This window comes from Pinus tabuliformis, chromosome 1_2, assembly GCF_031772625.1.
Source record: "Pinus tabuliformis cultivar Carrire ecotype Pingquan chromosome 1_2, CPIR1, whole genome shotgun sequence".
In the NCBI taxonomy this organism is placed as follows: Eukaryota; Viridiplantae; Streptophyta; class Pinopsida; order Pinales; family Pinaceae; genus Pinus; species Pinus tabuliformis.
The window spans coordinates 808,237,931-808,246,498 of record NC_142298.1 but is presented as its reverse complement, the minus strand read 5'-3'; positions in this window follow the sequence as shown (position 1 = coordinate 808,246,498).

The following is an 8,568-nucleotide window of genomic DNA, read 5'->3' as shown; positions in this document are numbered from 1 at the left end:
AGAAGGGTCCAGAAATTTGTCAAAAACTCATCCTCAGAACATGCACTTTTGCACCCTCAGAGGAGGTTTTGATGAATGAATGGATCAAGGTTTATTAATGTTTGCATTTTAATGTCTGCCACTGATGTTGCACTTCTGTACTCTTGGTAGATATTAGAACAAAGAGAGATAGATCATTGTTGCTTGAAGCTTATGAGTAGGACCAGTCATAAATGGTACTTTTATCTCTTGACAATTTCTGCTTATATTCTTAAAGTGATATACAGTTTTAGTTGTTTATATGTTATTGCATGAATGTTTGAGTTACCATTTGGCACTTTTGTACGGTGGAGCCACTTATTTATGTTTGATATATGAATAACTTATTATGCGATACACTGTTCACAACTGTTTTGCCTAACTTTTTATGTAAAATGGTTCATCTTAATTGATTTCTGTTCTTATAATAACTTAATGATCTTTATTACCAATTATTGTTCGAAATCTCTTTAGATTGCATAATAGAGAAAATACACCCGGGTTAGCATAGATTAGATGTGCTGTTTTTCATTAGATTACAATAGCATAGAGTTAGTTTAAATGTTTGAATTAGATTAGCTTTATGTACTCTTAGATCAACAACATCCAATTCTGCACACACACACCCTTAGATTGGGAAACTGGTCCCTTTATCCCCAGTCGGACCCGCTATACCAAACGGATAAGGAGCTGCCAACCAAGGTCCGGACTGGGCGAGTATACCCCTTGTTGTCGACCTGATTTTTGGGGCTTCAACAAGTCCTCCTGACTACAACTCGATGTCACCCCACCTCTTCTCTAGAGGTTCATGAGCACTCATGGCACAATCGTCATCCGTCTCGACTTCTGTCTCCACCTTAGCTGGAGCTGCCTTGGAGTCAGAAGCCTCTCCCTTATTCTTCTTCCTGGGACACTGGGTTGCATAATGATCCAGCTCCCCACAATGGAAGCACTTTACCTTGGAGATGTCCTTATTCTTTCTCTTCCCCTGATGTCCCACAAATGCCAAAGCCGCATACTCCTCCTCTTTTTTTATTCGACCTCCTTTGCTGCTACTCCCCGCCTTGATCAGTCGTTTGATCTCTTCTTGGCGAAGATCTACCCACATCTCTTCCCATCCTAGGAGAGTCGCTTTGCCGAAAATGCTTTGGACAAATGTCTCCCAATCCTCGGAGACTGCATTCAAGGCGGTCCTCACCATGAACTCCTGATCTGGTGTGGCTCCTATGGAAGTAAGTTGGTCTCGAATCTCCTACAACTTGTTGAGATATAGATGTATTTGCTCCCCCTTGTGCATATGATACGACTGCAGTTGATTCTCCAGTAACATCTTCCTCTGCACAGAAGTGCCCTGATACAATGTCATCAAAGTATCCCACATCTCCTTTATCGTGTTCTTCTTAGCAATATGTTGTACTACATGATCCTTGACCCCATCAAGAATTATGCACTTTGCCTTTGCCATTGCATCCTCATACTTTTCATTATCAGCTGGGTCTTTTGGGATAGCCACTATTCTCAAGGCGAAGCCCTTGATGCAATGTTTATCCAGAACAGACAGGATCCTGGCCTTCCAGATGACAAAGTTGGAGGCCCCGTCCAACTTGTCCTGATCCCTCAATCCGTTCATTGCCATCTCCACTCTTCTTTTCTGGACTCCCTCTGAGTCTCGACTTCCCTCCTGGAATTTCTCTCCTTGACTCCCTTTAAGTCTTGATTTTCCTGCTGGAGATCTTCCCTCTAACTATCGATCCGCTCCTCTCTGATCCTCTTTGCAATTGCAACTTGGATCTGGATTTCTTGGCTAGAAATCCCTTAAGGCAACAACTCCCTCTACCTTGGTTCTGTCCCATTAGGTATTGTTCTACTTCGATAGCAGCAACGCCCCACCAGCTTCCCAATCCACAATTTTCCCACAGTGCCCTAGGCCCCAACAACTGAAGAAACTGGGCCTCTTAGCTCTGTGCAATCCCGGCAAGGCTAAATCTCTCCTCTGGCCAACTGTGTCAAGCTTACCTGGCTGAGTAGGACAATGTGGCTCTTCGTGAGCCTCTTCTGCCTCTCTCTGCCTCTGCATTGTCCCTTTCTCAGCTTGAAATGATGAAGCAAGCCCTTTGCGTCATTCCTTCTCTGTTGCCTTTTGCTTAGGAACAACTCTATCTCTTGGGGCAGTTGTTTCTGCTGCAAATTTTCTAATTTCAGCTAGTGCCTTCAGTTCTCCTATGATCTGCAATGTTCTGATACCATTTTGAAATTTCTAAGTCTGACACGTCAGAAACTCCTACTGCAATATTTGGTTTATTTCACCTACTTGTTTATTCCTTAACAAGTTATTTAACCATATAAATATTGAAAATAAACACAAATGCAGTCTTGGCTCATATACAGATCATCAACTGAAATAATAGACAAACACACAAGAGACACCGTTATTTTTAGACAGTCGTCCCCAAAAAACCCAATTTGGGAAAATCGGTGCAGAAGTTCTGAGGGTTTTATTATTAAGCAACTTTCTTGAGTACAACTAGGGTGCCAAACTGGCTCACCCAACAAAGATTTCTACCCAGCAGTAATACCTCTTCTCGGAGACAGATATTCAGCAAATCTATCCCATGAAAATCCTTCCAACGCTTCTCAAAGGTTCTACGTCAGCCTTGCTAGTCCCAGCATCACACCTGAACCCTCAGCGTCAGCTTTCAGGCTTTATGCATCACCCACGCAGGTCCCCCAGCCTTTGCACAATCATTAATTGCTTCTGCATGGCTCATGCTACCTTTGTGTAACTATGGTTGCCTCTGTGTAGCCCCTCTACCACTACGCTGATCTTCCAACACTATCTTTGCCTCTCTGCTATGTACTCACTACCCCTCGCTGCAACTCAGATCACTTGTTCAAATTTTCTCAGCAAACTCTGCTCCAGAAAATTGAACTGACTGATCAATCTTGGTGTATCTCCCACTGACCCTCCAGCCTCCTCTTATACTTTTCCTGTTGAGTCTTGAATGGCCGAGATTAAATCTCTAATCAATGGCTAAGATTAGATTTGGCTTGATCCATGTCATTTAGAACATTCTCACCCATTTTTATATTAATACTCATTAATATTTTAATTTTCATAAGTTTAGACTTAGGAACTCCATTAAAAATATTAATTATTTTAATATCTCTCTAACTGAGTGGAATTTTCCCAAATTATTTTTGGATCTTGGAGTCTCATGTGCTTTAGCCTCTCCACCAATTTTCATGGCTAGAGCACATCTGATGCTACCACAAATAAACATCTTAAATAAACATCTTCTAGTCGGCAAGTCAATAAGGAAGGAAAAGTATTTTTCTTGAATATTAATAATGCATCAAAATTAGAGCTTTCAACATGGCTTACTGCCAATAATGTCACTACCATACAAGAAATATATTCACGATGATCATCTTGGAAAATGTTATGACTCCATAACACAAAATCCTCAATTGTGCAGATAATTGAAGGCAATGTATAAGCCAAACTTCTATCATCGAATAGACAAACACATGAATATTGACACATGAAGTATCTAGTAGAATCAGACCAAAAATTGTAAATATACATATCAGTGGCTCTGAATCCTGATACTTATGCCATGATCAAATCTTAACAAACTCTAGAAACATGAAGAACATGCTTTTACCTAGAAGACCATCAATAAAAAGCATGAAACCCACGCTTTAAAATAATAACTCTTTTCTTTTCTTCTTTTGTTTGTTACATAGAAACATAGAATACATATTGAAATGAGTACAACAACAATTATGAAGACTGAAACTAGTTACATTTCCAACAACAATGCTTATGTCTATTATAGTCAAAAAATTGAAGATTATCTCAAAACAATATTCCTCTCTTCCTCTTGATATCAAACATCTTGCTATAGGACACAAATCACTACAAAAGAATCCACACTTGTAGTGCTCTACAACAACATTATTAGGATATGTTTAGCCCTTGAATTTATCTATCGATGATTCCAATTTCAAAATTGTTTGTTCCAAGCTAGCCCTATACCCATAAAACTTGAAAGGAAGTTATAGATCTTGTATGCAAGATGTAAAAGAAGCTACCATAAAACTTGAAATGAGGTTATAGATCGTGTATGCAAGATGTAAAAGAAGCTACCATAAAACTTGAAAGGAGGCTATAGATCTTGTATGCAAGCTGTAAAAGAAGCTACACCGATAGATCTGATCTAAATCAAGCATTTGTAACATTAGTTTAACCTATGAATAGTAGCCAACATACTAAGAGTGAGCCCTATTATCCACCAAAAAGATGGTAAACCATAGGAGAAATTTTTCTCCTCCTTAGATAAGTAGCTAGTCAGTCGACACCTGATATGATGCCATGCAACCTCCACATATATGCTCTCATAGATTTCTTTCTCCTATTTGAAATTTCTTCTTGAAGGAAGGTGGGTCATCCATTGATAGGTACTTTTACCATTTTGTAATCATGTTCTTATTCTTTTGAGGCATACTAATGATTGATTGATTATATTCTTGTTCCATCGCTTCGGTTGACTTGGGTGGTTAGTCTGTAATCCCAGTCTATTAGGACCTCCTTTAAGGCCTCAGGATTATAGGAAGGATTCGGCTGACCTAGGTGGCTAGTCTTTAATCCCAGTCTATTGGGACCTCCTTTAAGGCCTCAAGATTATAGGAAGGACACTACAAGGGACACTCTGATTGAAGTGTTGATTTGGGGTAAGCATCGGATGTGCTTTTTGCCTCAAATTTTGCAGGGAGGCTTGGGCACATGCATTCCAAAGAACCCAGAAAGCGTTTTGGGAAATTCCACCTAGGGATGATTATATTAAAATAATTAATATTTTTAATGGACTTCCTAGGTCTAAACTTAGGAAAATTAGAATATTAATGGGTATTAATCTAATTGTGGGTGTAACTTATAGAAAAAGACTGATATCGAGTCAAAGCGATCTAAGCCTTTGATTAGGAGTTAATCTAGGTCGTTGGTTGTCCAACAAGAAGATATAAGAAGGGGCTTGAGGGTCATTTGGAAAATAAACCAAGAGAGATCAAGAAATTGATTTTCTAAAGTGAGAAGTTCTCAAGAGGAAAATTTGATTGAGGAGATTTCTTGTAGTTAAGGGGCAGGGATAGTTGGGTTTGAGGATCTTCTCTAGAACAACCCTGTATACTCAACAGAGAGGTAGAGAAGCACCAGTGGAGGTAGCGCATACCCAAGAAGGATTGACGCTGGGCCAGGAGGGCCCACACAGTGCTTGACGCATAGCCAAAAGGGCCAACGCAGAGCTAGGGTTGTCTTCCAGTAAAAGTCTGAAATTGCTAAGGAGCTGTCGGATTAGCCAGGAGGGTTGACGTCAGAGATCCAAGAGGCTGGGAGACCTAGCGCAAAGCTGATGTACAGCCTCATAGAGCTCCACATAGGCCCACGCAATTACTGCAAAGGGGCAGCGCAGTTGCAGCCGAGGATAGTCAGTTCATTTGCCAGATTAGAAGGATTTGTTGGGTGAAGTGAGGTAATCTCACTAAGTTTTTTGCCAGTGCCTTTTTCTTTGTAACTGGATTGTCGGAAGGGCATCCAGAGTTGTATTCAAAACTACTGCTTAATATTAATAAACCCTCGGAGTTGCTGCACTGATTTTCTTGCATTAGGTTTTTCTGGGGACATTTGTACAAAAATAATTGTGTCTATTGTGTTGTATTTTCTTTCTTTCTCGATCTCTTGTTTCCATATAATAATTAATTAAGTGAAGGCTGCAGTAGTATTTACTTCGATATTTACCGTAGAGCACAGTAAATAACTTGTATGGATTGACAAGTAGGAGAAGTAACATCATTTTTCTGCAGTAGGGGTTCCTATTGTGGAATTTTCACATGGTATGAGAGCTTCACGTGAAGCAAGAAGATTAGAGCCGATAGATCTAGCGTTGAGCAAAAGAAGGAGTTCAAAAAACGTTGCACGAGGCAGTAGTTTGAAACCCCAAGAGGGTAGACGCAGTTCCAAGCCAAGAAGGCAGATTTTTGAGGCAGTCTCCTCTGAGTGAGTCAATAGAGAGAAGGACTTCCAGTTTGAAGTTTTGCAAGGGTAGAGGGAGCAGTACTTAAGCCTCAATGTGAGAGGGCTAGTGGGATGCAGATTTTCAGAAGGTTGTTTGCTTGGCTGAAAAACATCAGAAGAAGAGAAGCACCTTGAGGGAACTTTTCCTTTGCAGACTTCCTGCCGAGAAGTTCGTTTTCTCATTGGCTGAGCAGCAACAATGAGAAATAGAGGGGATTTTCGACATTTTTGGTAGATATGGCAACCAATGGCTTGAGGAATTGGGACAAGTTGGACAAAGCATCCAACTATGTCATCTGGAAGGCTAGAATATCTTTCTTTCTAGATGAGCATGCCCTCAAGACATATGTTGACAGTGTGTCGGTTGAACCTACGGATGTAGATCCGCTAAAAAAGTAGAAGGCTGATATGGCAAAGGCCTAGTGGATGATCCTGGATGGAGTCAAGGATCATGTGGCGTGTCATGTTGCTAGCAGAACGACTGCTAAGGAGTTGTGGGATGCCTTGTCCATGTTATATTAGGGATCTTCCGAGTAACAGAAGATGTCCTTAGAGAAAAAACTAATCTCTGCTCAGATGCGGAAGGGAGAGCATGTGGATTCATTCCTCACGAAGTTGAAGGAGACCCGTGATGAATTGTCTGCTGTGGGGCATACACCTCAAGATTCAGAGTTGGTTAACTGGCCCTCAATTATGTCTTAGATGAGTGGAAAGACCTTGTCCAAAGTATCCTAGGCAGAGCAGAATTGTCTAATTGAGATGAGATGTGGGCATCATGAAACAAAAGGAGCTAAGGAGAGACCTGGTCAAGGTCAAACTTGACAGAAGCATCAGCAACAATGGGTCGAAGCCCAAGGAGTAGGAGGACAATGCAGCGCTTGCATCAAAGGGGCAGCGGGGGAAACAAAGATGAAAGAAGGACGTCTCCAAGGTGAAGTGTTTCAGATGTGGCGAGATGAGCCACTACACATCGTAGTGTCCTTTGAAGAAAAAGGACAAGAATGAGAAGCATGATCCTAAGGTTGCAGCCACAAAGATCGAACAGGAAGAGTTCACCATGACAGCCGAGATATCTCCATGAGGGAGGTGGGTTGATTTGGAGTCGTAGTTCGAAAGAGCTACAGATGGGCAAGATCCTTGAGGAGTCCACCTCTTGGATCAAGACCTTGCTATGGAAGCCCAGTTTTGCAATAGTAGGATGGACTAGTGTTGGATGGCGCCGAGGAGTGTTGGGGAGACAGTTGTAGTAGCTAGGAGCGCGAGAGACTGAACAACATATAGCAGAGTTGGTAGTAGTGCAGATGGCACAGGGCAGAGGTCAGCAACAACACAGTAGATTCAGAGGGTCAGCACAGAGACGAGCAACAGTCAGTTCCAGCGTTCATGTGGTATCATACTGAACGCAATTAGTTCACTAATTTTGGATGTTTTTCAATTGCTTCTATCAGCAACTGAGTTGCAGCATGGATGCAGTGTTAGTAGTGGTAGTGCTAGCAGCATAGCAGATGCAACATTTGAAAGGGAGTTGTAGTACAGATGTAGCATTGGCAGTGTCAGTGTGAAAGGCAACAGTACAGTTACAGCAGCAGTGCAGTAGTTGGTAGACAACATTTCAGACATCAGCAGCGCAGACGACGATGCTTCTGAGTCAGAGCAGTATGTAGCAGCAGTGTATTGCTAGAGCACATTCATTGCTAAGAGGGAGTGTTGATTTTTGGTAGCATCGGATGTGCTGTAGGCCTAAAAATTTCCAGGGAGGCTTGGGTACATGCATTCCAAAGAACCCAGAAAGCGTTTTTGGAATTTCCACCTAGAGAAGATTATATTAAAATAATTAATATTTTTAATGAAGTTCTGAAGTCTAAATTTAGGAAAATTAAAATATTAATGGGTATTAATCTAATTGTAGGTGTAACTTCTAGACAAAGACGAAGATCAAGTCAAAACGATCTGAGCCTTTGATTGGGAGTTAATCTAGGCGGTTGGTTGTCCAACGAGAAGATGTAAGAAGGGGCTTAAGGGTCATTTGGAAAATACACCAAGAGAGATCAAGAAATCAATTTTCTGAAGTGAGAAGTTCTCAAGAGGAAAATTCGATTGAGGAGATTTCTTGCAGTTGAGAGGCAAGGATTGTTGGGTTGGATGATCTTCTCCAGAACCCTGAATACTCAACAAAGAAGCATAGAAACACTAGTGGAGGTAGCACAGACCGAGGAAGGACTGACGTTGGGCTAAGAGGGCCCACGCAATGCTTGATGTAGAGCTAGAAGGACTAGCACAAAGGTAGAGTTTCCTTCCAACAGAAGTATGAAATTACTAGGGAGCTATTGGATCAGCCGGGAGGGTTGATGTCAGAGCTCCAAGAGGCAGGGAGACCTAATGCAGAGATGATGCAGAGCCTCAGAGAGCTCTACACAAGCCCATGCAATTAGTGCGAAGGGGAAGCACAGTTGTAGCCAGGGATAGTCAGTTCAGTT